Source organism: Puma concolor, chromosome A2 (genome assembly GCF_028749965.1).
Source record: "Puma concolor isolate L17-30 chromosome A2, mPumCon1.1.hap2, whole genome shotgun sequence".
NCBI classification, from domain to species: Eukaryota; Metazoa; Chordata; class Mammalia; order Carnivora; family Felidae; genus Puma; species Puma concolor.
The window spans coordinates 153,280,599-153,298,106 of record NC_141668.1 but is presented as its reverse complement, the minus strand read 5'-3'; the positions used below and the strand labels follow the sequence as shown (position 1 = coordinate 153,298,106).

At 43.4% G+C, this 17,508-nt stretch overlaps 1 pseudogene; it reads left to right on the top strand.

Annotated features, from left to right (window-relative positions):
• The first annotated feature begins 1,506 nt into the window (after window positions 1-1,506).
• Window positions 1,507-7,959, top strand: LOC147583606 (ATP synthase F(0) complex subunit k, mitochondrial pseudogene; annotated as a pseudogene).
• Window positions 7,960-17,508: the final 9,549 nt, after the last annotated feature.

Here is a 17,508-nt window from a genome sequence, read left to right as displayed (position 1 = left end):
TAAATAACTTTAAAAAATTAAAAAATAAAAACAAAGTTTGTACCTACAGTATGATCTAGCTATTGTATCCCTAAGTATTTACCCAATAGAAATGAAAGGATATGACTGCTCAAGGAATTTATTCATAATAGCCAGAAATTGGAAGTAAATGTCCAATATATAAACAGATAAACTAACTGCAGTGTATCCATAAAACAGAATACTGCTCAAAAATAAAAAGTAATGAACAAATCCAAGTATCTATCAACATATGAATGGGTAAACAAATCATGGTATGTACATATAATGGAATTACTCAGCCTTAAAGATGAATGAAACTGATAAATGCTTAGGTGTGAACATTGAAAATATTATGCTAAGCGAAAAAAAAAAAAACAGACATGAAGGACAAATATTGATTGTATGATTCCAGTTACATGGGTTACTTAGAATAGGTGAATTCAGAGACAGAAAGTAAAAGTAGGTGGCCAGGAACTGGATGTAAGGGGAAATAGAGAGTTACTGCTTAATAGGTACAAAGTTTCTCTTTAGGATGACGAAAAAATTATGGAAATAGTGGTGATGATTATACAACACCATGAAAGTACTTAATGCCACTGACTTAGACACTTAAAATAAGTAAAATGGTAAATATTATGTATATTTTATCAAAATTTTTAAAAAGGAATGAACATGCATATGCATAACACCACCAGTAGATCTCAAATGTACTATGTTAAGCAAAAAAAGTCAAACCCAAAAGAGTACATACTGTATGATTCCACTTAACATGAAATTATAGAAAAGGCAAAACTAATCTACAGTAATATAAATCAGATTTTTTTTTCTGGGACTGGGAGTGAAGGGAAAGGATTGACTATGAAGAAGTACAAGGGAATACTTCGGGGGTGATGGAAAGGTTCTACAACTTGATTGTGGTGGTAGTTAATATTCATCAAGACACTTATCAAAATTTATTAAACTGAATATTTGGGGCGCCTGGGTGTCTCAGTTGGTTAAGTAACTGACTCTTGATCTCAGCTCAGGTCTTGGTCTCAGGATGGTGGGCTCTACGCTGGATTTGAAGCTACTTTAAAAAAAAAAAAAAAGGAAAGAAAGGAAAGAAAAAGAAAAGAAAGAAAGAAAGAAAGAAAGAAAGAAAGAAAGAAAGAAAGAAAGAAAGAAAGAAAGAAAAAGGTTTTAGTTTTAAGTAATCTCTACACCCAACATAGGGCTCAAACTAACAACACTGAGATCAGGAGTCACATGCTCTACCAACTGACCCAGCCAGACGTCCCAAGATATGTGCATTTTTATTGTATCTAAATTATACCTCAGTAAACATGATTTTAAAAGAACAAAAAAGAAAGCAAAAAAAAAAATTAACCATTATGTTTATCACCATCACCATCCTTCCAGGCACTTGTGCCTCAGAGATCATTGATTAAGCCTATTTTATTGATAACAAAGCTGAGGCCAGAAGTGGTCCAGTGATTTTCTGAACCAATAAAACAGTATAGAGTAGAGATGGAACAAGGCCTTCTTTTGGGCTTCTTCCTCACAAGTCAGAACCCTCCAGGTAATGGTCAGCTTTGGTGACCTGGGCCTTCTCTGCGTTGAGGAACCCAAAGACACAGGCCCAGTGTAACCTTTAGGGCTCTCATAGTAGGGTATCAGACAGAAACAAAACCCGAATTTGAGGCCAGCCCAAGGAATAGCCTGGAAGAGTTGTGCCTTCCTAGCCTAGGCACCCAGACTTACAGTGACAGAAAACATTCCCTGGCTTCTCACTGACTGTTGTCAAGGGAAAATAACTTGTGTCCTTGGGTCTCTTGGACTGACCATTGCTGTCTCCATTTTGACTCAGACTAATGATTCACTGCCTGGGTCTCTCCAGGTTTCTGAGACTTTCCTCTTCATGAAGACCACTCTATCCTGGAGCAGAGGCTTCCCCAAATCCCAAAAGATTATAGGTTCCCTGGGAATCATGAGGGTACACACAGTCTCTGGTCTTCAGGACTCACCTCTGAGGGCACAGTCACAGTGTCACCAGCTAGACCCCAAGACGAGAACTTAAATGCTCACCTGCTTGTACTTACCGACTTTTGTCCCACATTTTTCCTTAAACTCTTCTTTCCAGTTTGTCTCTGAACTCAGGCAAAAGACCCCATGGGCATAGAATCCTGGATGGAAACCAGAACAACCACTCAAGGAATAAGGACTGCTTGAATGAGGAACTCTGGCAACCCAGACTACCCAGACCAGTTTGAGTTTAACCCCTGACTCAGGCCTGCAAAGATGGACCATGGAGTGACCCATGGAGTAACTGACAGTTACCTTTACCTCATTAGAATACTAAAATCCCTGCCCAAGAAGAAGTCCAAGCTTCATTGACGTAACATACAACATACGTTCAGGTATGTTTCCTTAAGACACATTTGTAAACTTATGCCCACTTTCACATACAATGACAAGGCTTCCATTTCTTCTTCTTCCTTTTTTTTTTTTTGTTTAGTTTATTTATTTGTTTTAGTAATCTCTATACCCAACATGGGGCTCGAACTCATGACCCTGAGACCAGAGTCATGTGTTCTCCCAAGTGAAACAGGTGTGTGTTCCAAGGCTCCCATTTCTAAATATTCATCTAACCCTAGGGTGGCACCTGGTTGGCTTTGTCAGTAGAGCATGCTGATGTGGGAAACAAAGGCAAAAGAATAAATTTCCTTGCTACTTACATCGAGACAGACAGAATGACCTTCCTCAAAGAACTCAACTGCCTCAATGTTAATACTTTGCTAGAGGCAAAAAGTAACCTTAACTTGGCTGGAGCCTACCTCCAGGATCCTGTAAGTCTTCTTTAACATATAAAAATCCCTTTGGAAACTTCCTTTATCTCTGCCTGCCCAAGATATGTGTTAGCAATCATCCTCTAAATGTATGGCCCATTGATATACATCTGAAGGATCTCATGACTAATATTTTACTGGACAATAGTAAATAGTCTTATCTTAACAGCAGCTCGTCCCTCAAGGTCCTGGAAACCTTGCTTCTAAAATACGTTTAAGACTTAAGCTATCCCTACCCACCTCCCAATTTGAAGGTATGTAATCAGTCACCCATCACAACCCCAGTTCAGCTCTTTCTGCCCATGGGTCCTGTCCCCATGCTTTAATAAAACCATGTTTTTGCACTGAAGATATCTTTTTTTTTAATTCTTTAACATTTTTATTTATTATTTTTGAGAGACAGAGATAGACAGAGCTCGAGTGGGGGAGGGGCAGAGAGAGAGGGAGACACAGAATCTGAAGCAGGCTCCAGACTCAGAGCTGTCAGCACAGAGCCCGATGGGGGCTCGAACTCAGGGACCGTGAGATCGTGACCTGAGTTGAAGTTGGATACTTAACCGACTGAGCCACCCAGGCATCCCTGCACTGAAGATATCTTAAGAATTCTTTCTTGGCCATTGGCTCCAAACCCCAACAGTTCAAACCACATCACATGTGACTGTTTTTTGGTTTTTTTTTTTTTTTTTTTTTTGAAGTACACTCCATACCCAGGGACCTGAGATCAAAACCTAAGTGGACATCAAAAGTCTGATGCCCAACCAATGAGTCACCCAGGCACTCTGAGCATAAGACTCTTGATCTCAAGGTCATGAGTTCAAGCTCCAGGTTGAATGTAGAACTTAAAAAAGAGAAGAAAGGAAACTGCTGAGAAACAGTAGAAGGGTGACCAACTGACTGTCTCACGACTATCCCAATTTTGAGGTGCCTGGCTGGCTCAATCAGTAGAGGATGTGACTTTTTTTTTTAACCTTTATTTTTGAGAGAGAGAGAGAGAGGGAGACCGAGGATGAGTGAGGGAGTGGCAGGGAGAGAGAGAGACACAGAATCAGTAGCAGGCTTCAGGCTCCAAGCTGTCAGCACAGAGCCTGATGCAAGGCTGAAACCCACGAACAGTGAGATCATGACCTGAGCCGAAATCGGACACTTAACCAACTGAGCCACCCAAGTGCTCCTAGAGCATCTGATTCTTGATCTCAAGGTTATGAGTTCAAGCCCCATGTTGGGTGAGTTTTAAGATTTTTTAAATCTTAAAAAATAAGTAGGGGTGCCTGGGTGGCTCACTTGGTTAAGCATCCAACTCTTCATCTCAGCTCAAGTCTTGATCTCAGGGTCCTGAGTACTGGGCCCTGTACTGGGCCTTGCACTGGGCATGAAGCCTACTTAAATACATACACACATACATATATATTCATCCTAACCCTAAATAAAAGGAACCCATCCACCCTTGCTCTGGGAGTCAAAGTTGGAAGTTATTTCCTGTGATCCCCTTTGCTGCAAATAAAATGTCCTAATGAAAGAGCGGACCTAGGCCAGTCGACTCCATTTTGTTCTGTGTCCTCCATCTTGAGTGACTATGTCCCTGACATGGCCCCCTTTCCAGGAAAACCGCAGAAAGAAATTCCCGCTCAAACCTCAGACCATGCCTCCTCCTCTTGAGTAACTTCCCGCTCACCCATTCAAACCACGCCCAGCAACCTGCGCAAGGGGACTCTGACCCTTCCCCAGCCAATTGGCTAAGGCCACGACCATTACTCTACCAACTGCCCCTAGATCCCTATAAAACCTTTGCGCTTTTGAAACTCGCTCTGTCTCCAGCATCTCACCGCTGCGTCGGTGCAGGTAGGGGATTGAGCTCCAGCTAGCTCCAGCTAGCTCGAATAGTCTCTTTGCTTTTGCATCGGACTCTGCTCCCTGGTGGTCTTTGGGGATCTCGAATTCTGGGCATAACACTTTGTGCGACAACTCCATCTAGTGTAGTTTCTATCTATGACTCACCAAGGAATGAACTCATGCTAGTTCAGTTACAAGAGCAGACAGCAGACAGTAGGCCTGTGTGGCCCCTCACTGAAGATAATTCTCATCTCATATCTCTCATCTCCACTCCAGCCCCTCCAATCCATTACCCACACTGTAGCAAGACAATGTTTTCAATGTGAAATCTTCATGGAATCCCTCTGCCTCAAGGTCAAATCCAAAAGCTTTTGATAAATCCATGAGTCCAAGACATAAATGGCCCTTGCCCATCAGTCTATTCAAAACTTGCACCCTAGGAGCACCTGGCTAGCTCAGTCAGAAGCCCACGTGACTCTTGATCTTGGGGTTGTAAATTTGAGCCCCATGTGGGGTGTGTAGAGATTACTCAAACAAAACAAAACAGGGGCGCTGGGTGGCTCAGTCAGTTAAGCATCTGACTTCCACTCAGGTCATGATTTCGTGGTTCGTGGCTTCAAGCCCCACATCGGGCTCTGTGCTGCCAGCTTGGGGCTTGGAGCCTATTTAGGATTCTGTGTCTCCCCCTGTCTCTGCCCCTCCGCTGCTTATGCTGTCTCTCTCTCTAAAAATAAATAAACATAAAAAATGAAACAAAACTTAAAAAAGAAATCCTGTCCCCTTCCCCAACCCTTCATTCCAGTTTCTATCACATGTTGCCCTTTCTCTCCTGCCAGCCTGCTCACAGAACACTCTTTAGATCACTCCTACCCTACCACCGACCACCTATCTACCCGTAAGTTCTTGGTATAGACTTTGATTTTTCAAGGAGTACTTTTTTTTTAATTAAAAGTTTTTTTAATGTTTATTTATTTTTGAGAGAGACAGAGGATGAGTGGGAGAGGGGCAGAGAGAGAGGGAGACATAGAATCTGAAGCAGGCTCCAGGCTCTGAGCTGTCAGCACAGAGCCTGACTCAGGGCCCGAACTCATGAACTGCAAGATCATGACCTGAGCCAAAGTTGAACGCTTAACCAACTGAGCCACCCAGGGACCCCTTTAAGGTTTTTATTTTTTAACTTTTTTATTTTTGAGAGGGCAAGAGCGTGGGGGAGGGGTGTAGAGAGAAGAGAAAGGGGGACAGAGGATCTGAAGAGGGTTCCACCTTGCCAGCAGGAAGCCTGATGCAGGGCTCTAACTCACAAACCATGAGATCATGACCTGAGCCAAAGTCAGACGCTCCACTGACTGAGTTACCCAGGAACCTCAGGGAGTACTTTTTAAATCTCCTGGACTAAGTTAGATCACTGTACACTGTCAGAGACCCTCCACATTTTATTGTAATCATTCCCCAAAACCTGTCTCCTTCACTGGGCTACAGTGGGGTAGGAGAGCAGGAATTAGTCTGTCAGCTTGTATCTCACATCTCTTAGCATCATGCTGGGCAAAGTTGGTGCTCAATAAATACATACCAAAGGAACAAATTATTGTTATATTTTAGGAACTCATACTTCCAGCTAAGATGGAGTAACTGGGAAAAGATTTATACTCCCACATGACTCAACCAAAGAACCAGACAAAATACATGAAATAATCATTTTCAGATGTTGTCCATCAGGCAACACAGGACAGTGATTCCTGAAAGAGGAGATACAAACAATATAAGCTCAATGATTGTCCAGTTTGCTGTCTGAAGAGAGTTTCCAAATATAATGAGGAGGAACTCAGATAGAGTCTGTCAGACTCCCTGAGTTGAAGAGAGAAAACTGGGAGTTTGGGGAGACAAAGATGCCTAGAAGCTAGACAGGACAAAAGTGCTCAGAGAGATAACTCCGGAAATCTCTAGGGGGCTCCCCTTGAGGCTTCAGCTTAGTAATAATCAGTACATACATGTGAGCAGACTGTCCAAAGCCAAAGAAAGAACTACCCCAAAGAATTAAAAGGTGACAGCACCAAATCTTACTCAGAGCCAGAAGCAGTTTGTGTTCCCATCAGCCATTAGTAAAAAACCCAAACAAACAAAAACAAAAAGCAAGTGAGACAGGCAAACTATTAAGGGCCCCCTAAAAAAAGCCATTTATTTCCCTTTGCTCTGACTTATATTCTTGCTGGGACCTGCACCCTCACCCCACTCTACACATGTCTTGTAATGCAAATAGCATATGTCCTCCTCCTCGTGCACACTCTCTCCGTCTCTCTCTCTCTCTCTTAAAAAAAAAACAAAACAAAACGGGGGGGGGGGTGCGTACCTGGGTGGCTCAGTCAGTCAAACATCTGACTCTTGATTTTGGCTCAGGTCATGATCTTATGGTTCATGAGTTCGAGCCCTGCATCCAGGCTGACAGTGCAGGGCTTACTTTGGATTCTCTCTCTCTCTCTCTCTCTCTCTCTCTCTCTCTCTCTCTCAGCCTCTCTTTCTCTCTCTGTCTCTCTCTCAAAATAAGTAAATAAACTTAAAAAAATAAAACAAAACATCTGTACTAGACTAAAATCTGCTCAAACTCCAGCTAACAAAGCTTAAAATCAAGCCTCAAAGTTATCAAAATGACTAAATGTATCCCAGAACAAAGGTCACAAATATTTATAGGAATATAATAGTATCAGTACCTAAAAAGGTAAAACTTGCAATGTCTGGCATTCAATTAAAAATTACCAATCATGGGGCACCTAGGTGGTTCAGTCAGTTAAGTGTCCAACTTTAGTTCAGGTCACAATCTCATGGTTCCTGAGTTTGTGAGTTTGAGCTCTGCAGTGGGCTCTCTGATATCAGCATGGAGATTGCCTCGGATCCTCTGTCCCCTTCTCACTCTCTGCTCTTCCCCTGCTGGTTCTCTCTCTCTCAAATAAATAAAAGTAAAAAAAATAAAAAAGTATAAATTACCTATCATGTAAAGCAGGAAAACAAAAAGACCTATAATAAAGAGAAAAATCAAACAAGAGAAACAGTTCCAGAAATAACAGATGGAGAATTAGTAGACAAGGACATTAAAACTTGAACATAATAGATATGTGGAATTGATGCTTTTTGCAAGACTGAAATCATAGCAGGTTGAGAAACTGATGCTCAATCCCATTTCACTGGTATCAAAAAATATTTCAACTCTTATACTCTCACAGGTAGAATGAATTGTATTTTGGCCACATATGGAGGCATTTCTTTGATGATCTTACACTTCAAGTTAGGGTCTAAAAAACACCTTCTATGAAAAGCAACATAAATGGATATTAAACTGTATCTCATCTGTTAAGTTCCCATGCCTGGGGAAGCTAATATCAATTCATCATGTGATACTCAATTTGTGTAATTTTGTGACCCTGGAAAAAAATGTAAATATAAAACTTATAATATTCCCTGTGTACAGGAAAGTAGAATATAACACTGGGTATAAACTACACTGTAATTAGAACTTTAAAAATAATAAAAAAATTTAAAGTTAAAAACAAGAAATGTTGACAATGTTTATTGGTTTTTAAATATTTTAAGTAATTTCTACACCCAACATGGGGCTTGAACTCACAGCCCCCAGATCTAGTTCCATGTTCTACTGACTGAGCCAGCCAGGCACCTCATGGGGTTTTTTTTTGGTTTGTTTGTTTTTGTTGTTTTTTGTTGTTGTTTTTTGAACATGTTTTATTATACACAGATGCAGAGAAAGAGAGAAGGTTCATGCAAGGGGCTCCTGGGTGACTATGAGAAGTAAGGGAGATGATTCATTTTCAGAAATACCAAATAAAAGCTGTACTGTCTAATTAGCAATAGATTTACAACCTATTGGAAATATGTACAAACCTCCCCCTCAACAATGGAATCCCAAACCCTTAGACACTTCACTTCCTGGTTCTTCTTCCCCTCCATTTCACAGGCTTATGTTCATGGGCTTTGCAATGAGCATGCACTAAAGAACAGAGAGACAGAGACTGAAGGTCTCTGGGTCACCTCAGGGAATGTACATTTGTTCCAATCAGACTACTTTTTGCCTTATGTGGGCATAGGTGACCTCTGGGTAAGACTATTACCTCTGTAATACTCAGCCAATGAGGAACCAGAGGAGGGACTTGCATGCTAGGAGATAAACTGTCCACTGTAATTGCTCCAAATGTGCATATCTTTCAGACACCTGCTCTTGCAAGAATGTTGATTAAAGACTTGCTTCCCTGTGCTCTGTGAGCCTCTGAGTCCCTGTCCTTCCTTTGAACTTCCTTTGTCCTTCTTTTGGTCGATGGACTTATTTCTAACAGTGACTTAGTTAAGCATCCAATTCTTGATTTCAGCTTAGGTCCAGATCTCACAGTTGGCAAGATCAGCCCCACATTGAGCTTTGTACTGACAGCATGGAGCTTGCTTGAGATTCTTTAAAAAAGTAAACTCAAAAGAAAGGGAGGGGACCTGGGCAGCTCAGTAGGTTACATCCGACTCTTGATTTGGCTCAGGGTCAGGATCTCATGGTTTGTGGGACTGAGCCCTGCATTGGGCTCTGTGCTAACAGCAGGGAGCCTGCTCAGCATTCTCTCTCCCTCTCTCCCTGCCCTTCCCCTGCTCACTTTCTCTTTCTCTCTTTAAAATAAATAAATAAACTTAAAATAATTGGCTCATGCAATTATGGAGGCAGAGAACTTCCCAAGATCTGCAGTTGGCAAGCTGGAAACCCAAGAGAATCAATGTGAAGTTCTAGTTCAAGTCTGAAGGTCTAAGAACCAAGAGAGTTGATTGTATAAGTTCCTGTCCAAAAGCTAGCGTGCTTGAGACCCAAGAAGAGCTGATATTTCAGTCCTGGTCCAGGTCCAAAGGCTGGAAAATACCAATGTTTCAGCTCAAGCAATCAGGCAGGAGGAGTTTCCTCTTACTAAATTTTTTTTGTTCTTTTCAGGTTTTCAATTGTTAGGATGAGACCCACCCATATTAGGGAGAGAAATATGCTTTACTCAGTCTATTCAAATGTTAACCTCACCCTGACAAACACACCCACAGCTGAATAATGTTTGGCTAAATGTCTAGATACTTCATGATATAGTATAATCGACACATAAAATTAACCATCACAGAGTATGTTTTTGTTGTTGTTGTTGTTGTTGTTAAGATTTTATTTTTAAGCAATCTCTACAGCCAATGTGGGGCTTGGGTTTACAATCCTGAGATAAAGTGTCTTATGCTCTATGACTGAGCCAGCCAGGCACCCTTAACTATCACTGAGTGTTTTGTTTTGTGTTTTTTAATGTTTATTATTTTGAGAGAGAGAGCATGAATGTGTGCACAAGCAGGGGAGGGGCAGAAAGAGAGGGAGAGAGAGAATCCCAAGCAGGCTCCACACTGTCAGCACAGAGCCCGATGCAAGGCTCAATCTCATGAAATGAGATCATGACCTGAGCCAAAATCAGGAGTTGGGAGGCCCAAATGACTGAACCACCCAGACACCCCCATATATTTGTGATTTTTTTTTTTTTAGTTTTATTTCTCCTATTCATTTCTAGTTTCATTCCATTGTAATCAGAAAATGTTCTTTGTGGAGCGCCTGAGTGGCTCTGTCGGTTAAGTGTCTGACTTTGGCTCAGGTCATGATCTCACAGTTCGTGAGTTTGAGTGAGCCCCACATCAGGCTCTCTGCTGTTGGTGCAGAGCCTGCTTTGGATCCTCTGTATCCTTCTCTCTCTCTCTGCCCCTCCCCTGCTTGTGCTTTCTCTCAAAAATAAATAAACATAAAAACATAATAAAATAAGATTTCGTAGGACTGGGGCACCTGGGTGGTTCAGTTGGTTCAGCGTCCAACTTCAGCTCAGGTCATGATCTCACAGTTTGTGGGTTTGAGTCCCACATTGAGCTCTCTGCTGTCAGCACAGAGCCTGCTTCAGATCCTCTGTCCCCCTCTCTCTGCTCCTCCCATGCTGTGCTCTCTTTCTCACTCTCTCTCTCAAGAATAAACATTTTTTAAAAAGAAAAATAAAATTTCTTAGGATATGTTTTGTGACCAAGATATGGTTGGTCTATCCTGCAGAATGTCCCATGTGCACTTGACAAGAATGTGTATTCCGCTGTTGTTGTTGGAGTACATGTAGTATCTGTTAGGTCAACTTTGGTCTACAGCATTGTTTAAGTCTTCTATCTTCTTATTAATCTTCTGTCTGGTTGCTGTAGCCATTTTTGAAAGCGAAGTATTGAGTTTCTAGCTATTACTGTAGAACTATTTCCCCTCTCAATTCTGTCAATTTTTGTTTCATGTATTTTGGGGCCCTGTTGGATGCGTGTATGTTTATAATTATTGTATGTTCTTTCTGTATTGTACCTTTTATCAATATATTTCTTTCTTTGGGGAACCTAGCTGGTTCAGTGAGAAGAGTGTAGGACTCTTTTTTTTTAAACTTTTTAATATTTATTTATTTTTGCGAGAGAGAGAGAGACAGAGCATGAGCAGGGGAGGGGCAGAGAGAGAGAGGGAGACGCAGAATCTGAAGCAGGCTCCAAGCTCCAAGCTATTAGCACAGAGTCCCATGTGGGGCTTGAACTCATGAACTGTGAGATCATGACCTGAGTCAAAGTCGGATGCTCAACTGACTGAGCCAACCAAGTGCCCCAGAAGAGTATAGGACTCTCGATCTTGGGGTCATGAGTTTGAACCCTATGTTGGGTGCAGAGATTACTTAAATAAGTTTAAAAAATATATATATATATATACACACACATATATACACACACAAATATATGTATATGTAAATATATATATATACACACACTTTGTCTCTTGTAACTTGTTTTGACTTAAGTCTGTTTTGTCTTACAATAATATAGCCACCCAGCTTTTGATTACTGTTTACATGGAGTATATTTTTCCATCCTTTTACTTTCTTTTTTAAAAAATATTTATTTATTTATTTATTTTGAGAAAGAGAACGAGCAGGGGAGGTGCAGAGATAGGGAGCGAGAGAGCATCCCAAACAGGCTCCGCGCAGTCAACACAGAGCCCTATGCGGGGCTCCAACCCACAAAGTGGGAGATCATGACCTGAGCCAAAACCAAGAGTGTATGCTTAACCAACTGAGCCACCCAGGCGCCCCGGCAATCCTTAGACATAGGACAGCAGCGCCACCTACTGGGGAAATGGAGAGTCACCCCATTAGAATCAGGCTTCTGTACTCAAGGCTGGTGTGGGTGGCATAGGCTGGAGGTGGGCTCTGGATGTCCAGAATGGTATTCTTCACCTGAGCTTTGGACCTTCAACTTGCCAAAGGTCTTTTCCAGACATTATGTCTTAGCATTACCAAGGTAACTATTGTATTAAGAATCTCATCAATAATCAGAAACAAGGAGACTATGACAGTTTTCTCATTGCATGGTCCACACCTGAACTCTGGAAATAGCTGCCTGAAAGAGTCTCTTACAAGCCAACTCTCTGCCCCGTCCTTCTAAACTTCTGTTTGATTTAGGCCTTTTGAGAACCTGCTGAAAGCCAACCTCCTCCAAGATTGTGCCGTGTATATGTGTGCACCTGCATGCGTACACACACACACACACACACACACACACACACACACACACACACACATCTACTTTCTCTTTCTCACATACACAAGTTGCTTTTGCTTGTAATGTTTGGGGATCCAGAAAGAGTAAGTAGGTATAAACTTGTATTGAATGAATGGCACCTCAGTCCAATGGCATAGTGGGTCTCCAATAGCAATCAAGTTTCTGATCCAGGTGGGGAATGTTCCTGGCAACACTGAATGAACAAAGCAGGATAAGAATGGTAACAATAGGGCACCTGGGTGGCTCAGTTGGTTGAGATTTGTGGTCTCTTTCTCTCTCAAAATAAATAAATACATTTTTAAAAGTTAAAAAAAAAAGAAGACTAACAGTGATAATCACTAGCACTTATCTAGCATTTACTATGTGCCAGACACTGTTCTCTTGATGCTTGTATTCTTCACTCAATCCACTTCTCTTCAAGGTAGAAGTCATTACTCTCGTATTACAGGTAAGAAAGCTGAGTGGGAAGGTGAATGACTTGCCCAAGGCCACACAGCAAGTGAGTCGCCATACCAGGGTTCAATTCTGGCAGAAGGATACCACATTGTGTATACAATCTGGTCTCAACCTTATGATTTTTTTTATTTAATGAATCTTTAAAATAGACATACCACAGTGAACAAAGGCTCTGTTCTCATGGAGTTTTTATTCTAGTAGAGGAGATAAGACAAATCAATTAGTTTACATATAATGTCTAGTAGTGGTAAGTACTCTGAACAAAATGGCAAGAAACACATCCAGCATACTCTCTCCAGGATTCAGCCAGGGCACTTTATTAAAGGTCTCCCGGATCCTAGGGCAGACAGAAGTTGTTTCCCTCCCTTTCTGCCTACTATGCATCCAAAGTTGCTGGTTGACAGCAGGAGGTAACAAGAAATGATTAACAAGGGCAGGCTCTGCTTTGAGGTGGCTACACTGGGCAGCTTACCAAAAAGCTCCAAATTATTGGAAGAAGGATTTAGTTTCAAGATGAACCAATTGGGAGGGCTATGCTGGGTGGGCAGTCAAAGGTTGGGAGGGCATGAGACTCAGGCAGGACCCAGAACTATGGGCATGATTTGGACTTATGCTACACTTAGCCCAAGGCCTGATATGTAGCAAGTGCTAAGTAAATGTGTCAAATGACTGTTAGAACCAATAAATGAAAAGAAAAACAGAAGGTGTGTTGATAAGTGTATGTGTGATTGAGAGGCCTCAAAAGCTCCCAGAGGCCCATGTATTGACTGCCAGACTCATCTGGGTGGGAGGAAGGTAGGCTGATAATAGATACTGTTGGGAAGCTGAGGAAGCCTAGTGTGAGTGGGACAGCCCAGCTCTGGTGAGTGCAGGTCTAGATTCTCAGCTGGGTTTAAAGATGTTCTTTCTTTTATAGTCTCCAGTAGGATGACTTGAAATAGCTCCAAGGAGATGGCAGAGCAGATGGGCCCCTAGAAGCTCCCCTAGTCCAACTTCTCAGGCTCTAGAGGGCAGTGCAAGTCAAGATGGCCTGGAGATGACCCATGACTCACAGCCAGCAGAGGCAGAAACAGACTGGAATTTCACTGACCTTAATTAAGCACACTCCAGAAGCTCCAAGCCTGATTAGGATCTATCTATCTATCTATCTATCTATCTATCTATCTATCTATCTATCATCTATCTATATTTTTGAAGAGAGAGAATGTGTTAGTAGATGAGAGGGGCAGAGGCAGAGAGAAAATCCCAAGCAGGCTCCTTGTCCAGTGTGAAGCCCCACACTGGGCTAGATCTCGTGACCTTGGGATCATGACCTGAGCCTAAATTAAGAGTTGGAGATTCAACAAACAGAGCCACCCAGGCATCCCAGAATCCTTTTAAATTATAGGCAAGATTGTGTGTGTGTAGGGAGTGATTGTCTGGGAAAAGTGTTAATAGCCTTTTCAGATTATGAAATTAAGGAAGGTTGGGGACCTTTGCCACAGGCTCTGTCCCATACAAGACCTAAGCTGCCTCCCCAAACGTTGACATGCAGCCCCACCTCCTCCCTTGGGGCCTGCCGTTGAGTACTCAGTCACCCCATCCAGGACTCTCTCTGTGTCCAATCAGAGGGATGGCAAGATACAAGACTTTTTTCCTGTCCTTAGGGGTTGCTGGGCACAGCTGGGAGCTTGGAGCAGCTTCCTGCAGCTGCTGGGGACAGGAAGCCAAGGAATGTGTATGCTTCTCTGGCTTTCCTGGGACCCAACTGTCCTGCCACTGAAGTCACTGGTCTCTACTAGGCCCCACTTCAGGCCTCACTGTGGGTACATTTTATCCCATTATGAAAGGAATTTGGGACAGATGACTCCAGTGTTGGGCAATGCAGGTCCAGCAGGAGGCTGCCCAGCTGCCTATCTTGTTAGTTCCCCTATCTCCTTCCCTGAGCTCCCCCTACTTGACCCCCATTCCAGAGCATTCTGCTCAGAGCCAGGCAAGTTCCAGCAAAGTCTAGGATGCCTGGTCAGGGCCTGCTTGGGCAGTCACCTTTGCCCCATTCTTGTCCATCTGGCCAGGCCTAGACAGGCTCTGCCACTGTTGAACCCCTCCCGGGAATTTACCAAGCCAGCAGGAAACTCAGCTGCTCCCTTCCCCAAAGAGTCAGCTGCAGTGACCCCTGCTCCAGGTGGCCTTCTCAGACCAGGCAGGTTGCTTGACTCCCCTCCACGTACCTTGTTTCCTGCATGCAGCTTTCCCCACTAAGGAGTGGGAATACACACTTCTTAGTTGTCCCAGCTGTGACTTCTAACTTTTCTGCCTTTGGTCTTCTATTGCATTTCTGGGGACAGAGTAGATGCTCAGTAAAGGGCTTTGTGAGTTGACTTGGTTACTTCCCTGCCCTCCACCCAGGTCCTTACCCTTTTACAATCAAGGACTCAAGTGAGTTTAAATGCCAGAGCTGCATAACCCGATAATCCTGCAGAAATGTATAATCGGGCTACCCTGAGAATACCTCTGTCCAGTCACTGTGCCCCCAGGCCCTTTCACTGCTCTTTGAAATGGGCTAGCTGATCTGGAGGCCTCTGCCTTTTCTTCCAACCTCTTCACCACCCCCACTCCCCTTACTCTCATAGCTCAACAGTGTCAAGACCCCACCAAGGTGAGGCCAAGGGGCCACTGGCCATGTGCACTAGGGAGGAAGACAGGGGCCTGGCCATGTTTCTCCCAAATCTGTAGGCCCATCTCCTGAGTCCAAGGCCTCTGGGTCCTGGGCTCCAGAGGTAAATGGGTCCAGCTAGTTGAAGTTTGGATACAGCTGTATCCATTTGTTCACTCATTCGGCAAACATCAGTGGAGTCCTCATCCCTGGGCCAGGCACAGTGAAGGCTATAAAGGTGAACACAGATCCATAGCTTGGGCACTTACTGTGTAACCTCTGGTAAGTGACTTAAATCTTGGGCCTCAGTTTCCTCATTTGCAACCTGGGGCCAAAAACTGCCATGGACGGTTATTAGGAGGTACAGAGAGATTTTGTGTGTCCAGGGGTGCAGGACGGAGCTCAATGATGGTAGATGTTATTATCAAAGTCCATCTTAACCCTCTAGGAGCTTGGGGTCTCATAGAGACAACGAGAAGTCAGATGCTGGGAAGCCTTGTGGGTGTTGTTCTTGAGTAGGATAAGCAGGACTTGGGTAGGTGGAGGAAGAGGGGCCCTCACAGGTGGTACTCTGCAGGGAGTTGAGGAAAGGGGATGAGGCAGGTCCCTATTGCCCAGGGTGGTATAGAGTGGGGCTTAAATTTATTCTGCAGGTAGCTGGGAATCCTGAAGTTATACTGGCTCTGGGGTTTGGACTCCAAAATGCCAATTGGATTCTCTGGGAGGTCTCTGCAGAAAGCTCCAGGAGGCCTCATTTTTAATCAAATGTCCATTCATTCCAATTTTATTAGGTACATTCTAAGTGCCCGGCCATGTCTCAAATGATAGAAGTTCCCATGATGGAGGGAGGGAGTAGACAGACACAGATTGTCCAGTCTGTGCTAGGGATAAACTTTATTTTTTAAAAATTTTATTCTTTTAAGTAGGCTTCATGCCCAATGTGGGGCCCAACGCAGGGTCCAAACTCATGACCCTGAGATCAAGACCAGTGCTCACACATGCTCGCTCTCTGTAAAATTAAGATAAAGAGGGGCGCCTGGGTGGCTCAGTCGGTTGAACATCCGACTTCAGCTCAGGTCATGATCTCACAGTCTGTGAGTTCGAGCCCCGCATCGGGCTCTGTGCTGACAGCTCAGAGCCTAGAGCCTGTTTCAGATTCTGTGTCTCCCCGTCTCTGCCCCTTCCCCGCCATGCTCTGTCTCTCTCTGTCTCTCAAATATGAATAAACGTTAAAAAAAATTTAAAAAAAAAGATAAAGAAATAAAAGAGTAACTAAAAAAAAAAAAAAAAAAAAAGACCTAAGTTGAGATCAGGAGTTGGATGCTTTTAGAAGTTTATTTATTTTTATTTTTGAGAGAGACACAGAGAGAGAGAGAGCACCAGAAGGGAGAGAGAGAGAGGGAGACAGAGAATGGCAAGTAGGCTCTGCGCTGTCATCAAGAGCCCTTTGTGGGCTTGAATTCGTGAGTTGTGAGATCATGACCTGAGCTGAAACCAAGAGTCGGATGCCTAACTGACAGAGCCCCTCAGGAGCCCAGGAATTGGATGTTTAATGGACTGAGCCACCCAGGCACCCCTGCTAGTGATAAACTTTAAATCTGATATAATAATATGGTGGGCTCAGCAGGTATCCAGAGCAAGGACACTTGTCCAGGCTAGACACTGAGACAGGGGATGAGCAGGAATGAGGTAGGCCAAGTGGGAAAAGAATGCTGTGGGCAGAAGTGGTGCATGTAGGAGGGCTTGAGAGGAGCTGACAGATGCCTGGCATGTTTGTAGCAACTGAAAGAGGCTCCACGTGACCTGAGTCATGTGCAAAGAATAAACTGGGGTAGGGGTGCCTGCCTGACTGGCTCAGTAGATAGAGCATGTGACTCTTGATCTCAAGGTGGGTCTTGAGTTCAAGCCCCACATTGGGTCTAGAGTCTACTAAAAAACAAACAAACAAACAAACAAACAAACCTGGAGTAACAAAAAAAATGGGGGGGGTAGGTATTAAGAGAAATGGAAGTGGAGATGGGATATATGGGGAGGATGTAGGGTGGAGAGGTGGGGGGGTGGGTAAAGTTTTGACGGGGAGGGGCCAAAAGCTGGGCAGGTGAGAGGGTAGTGAGGAGTCCCTATCCTCCAGCAGCAGAAAGTCAGGCA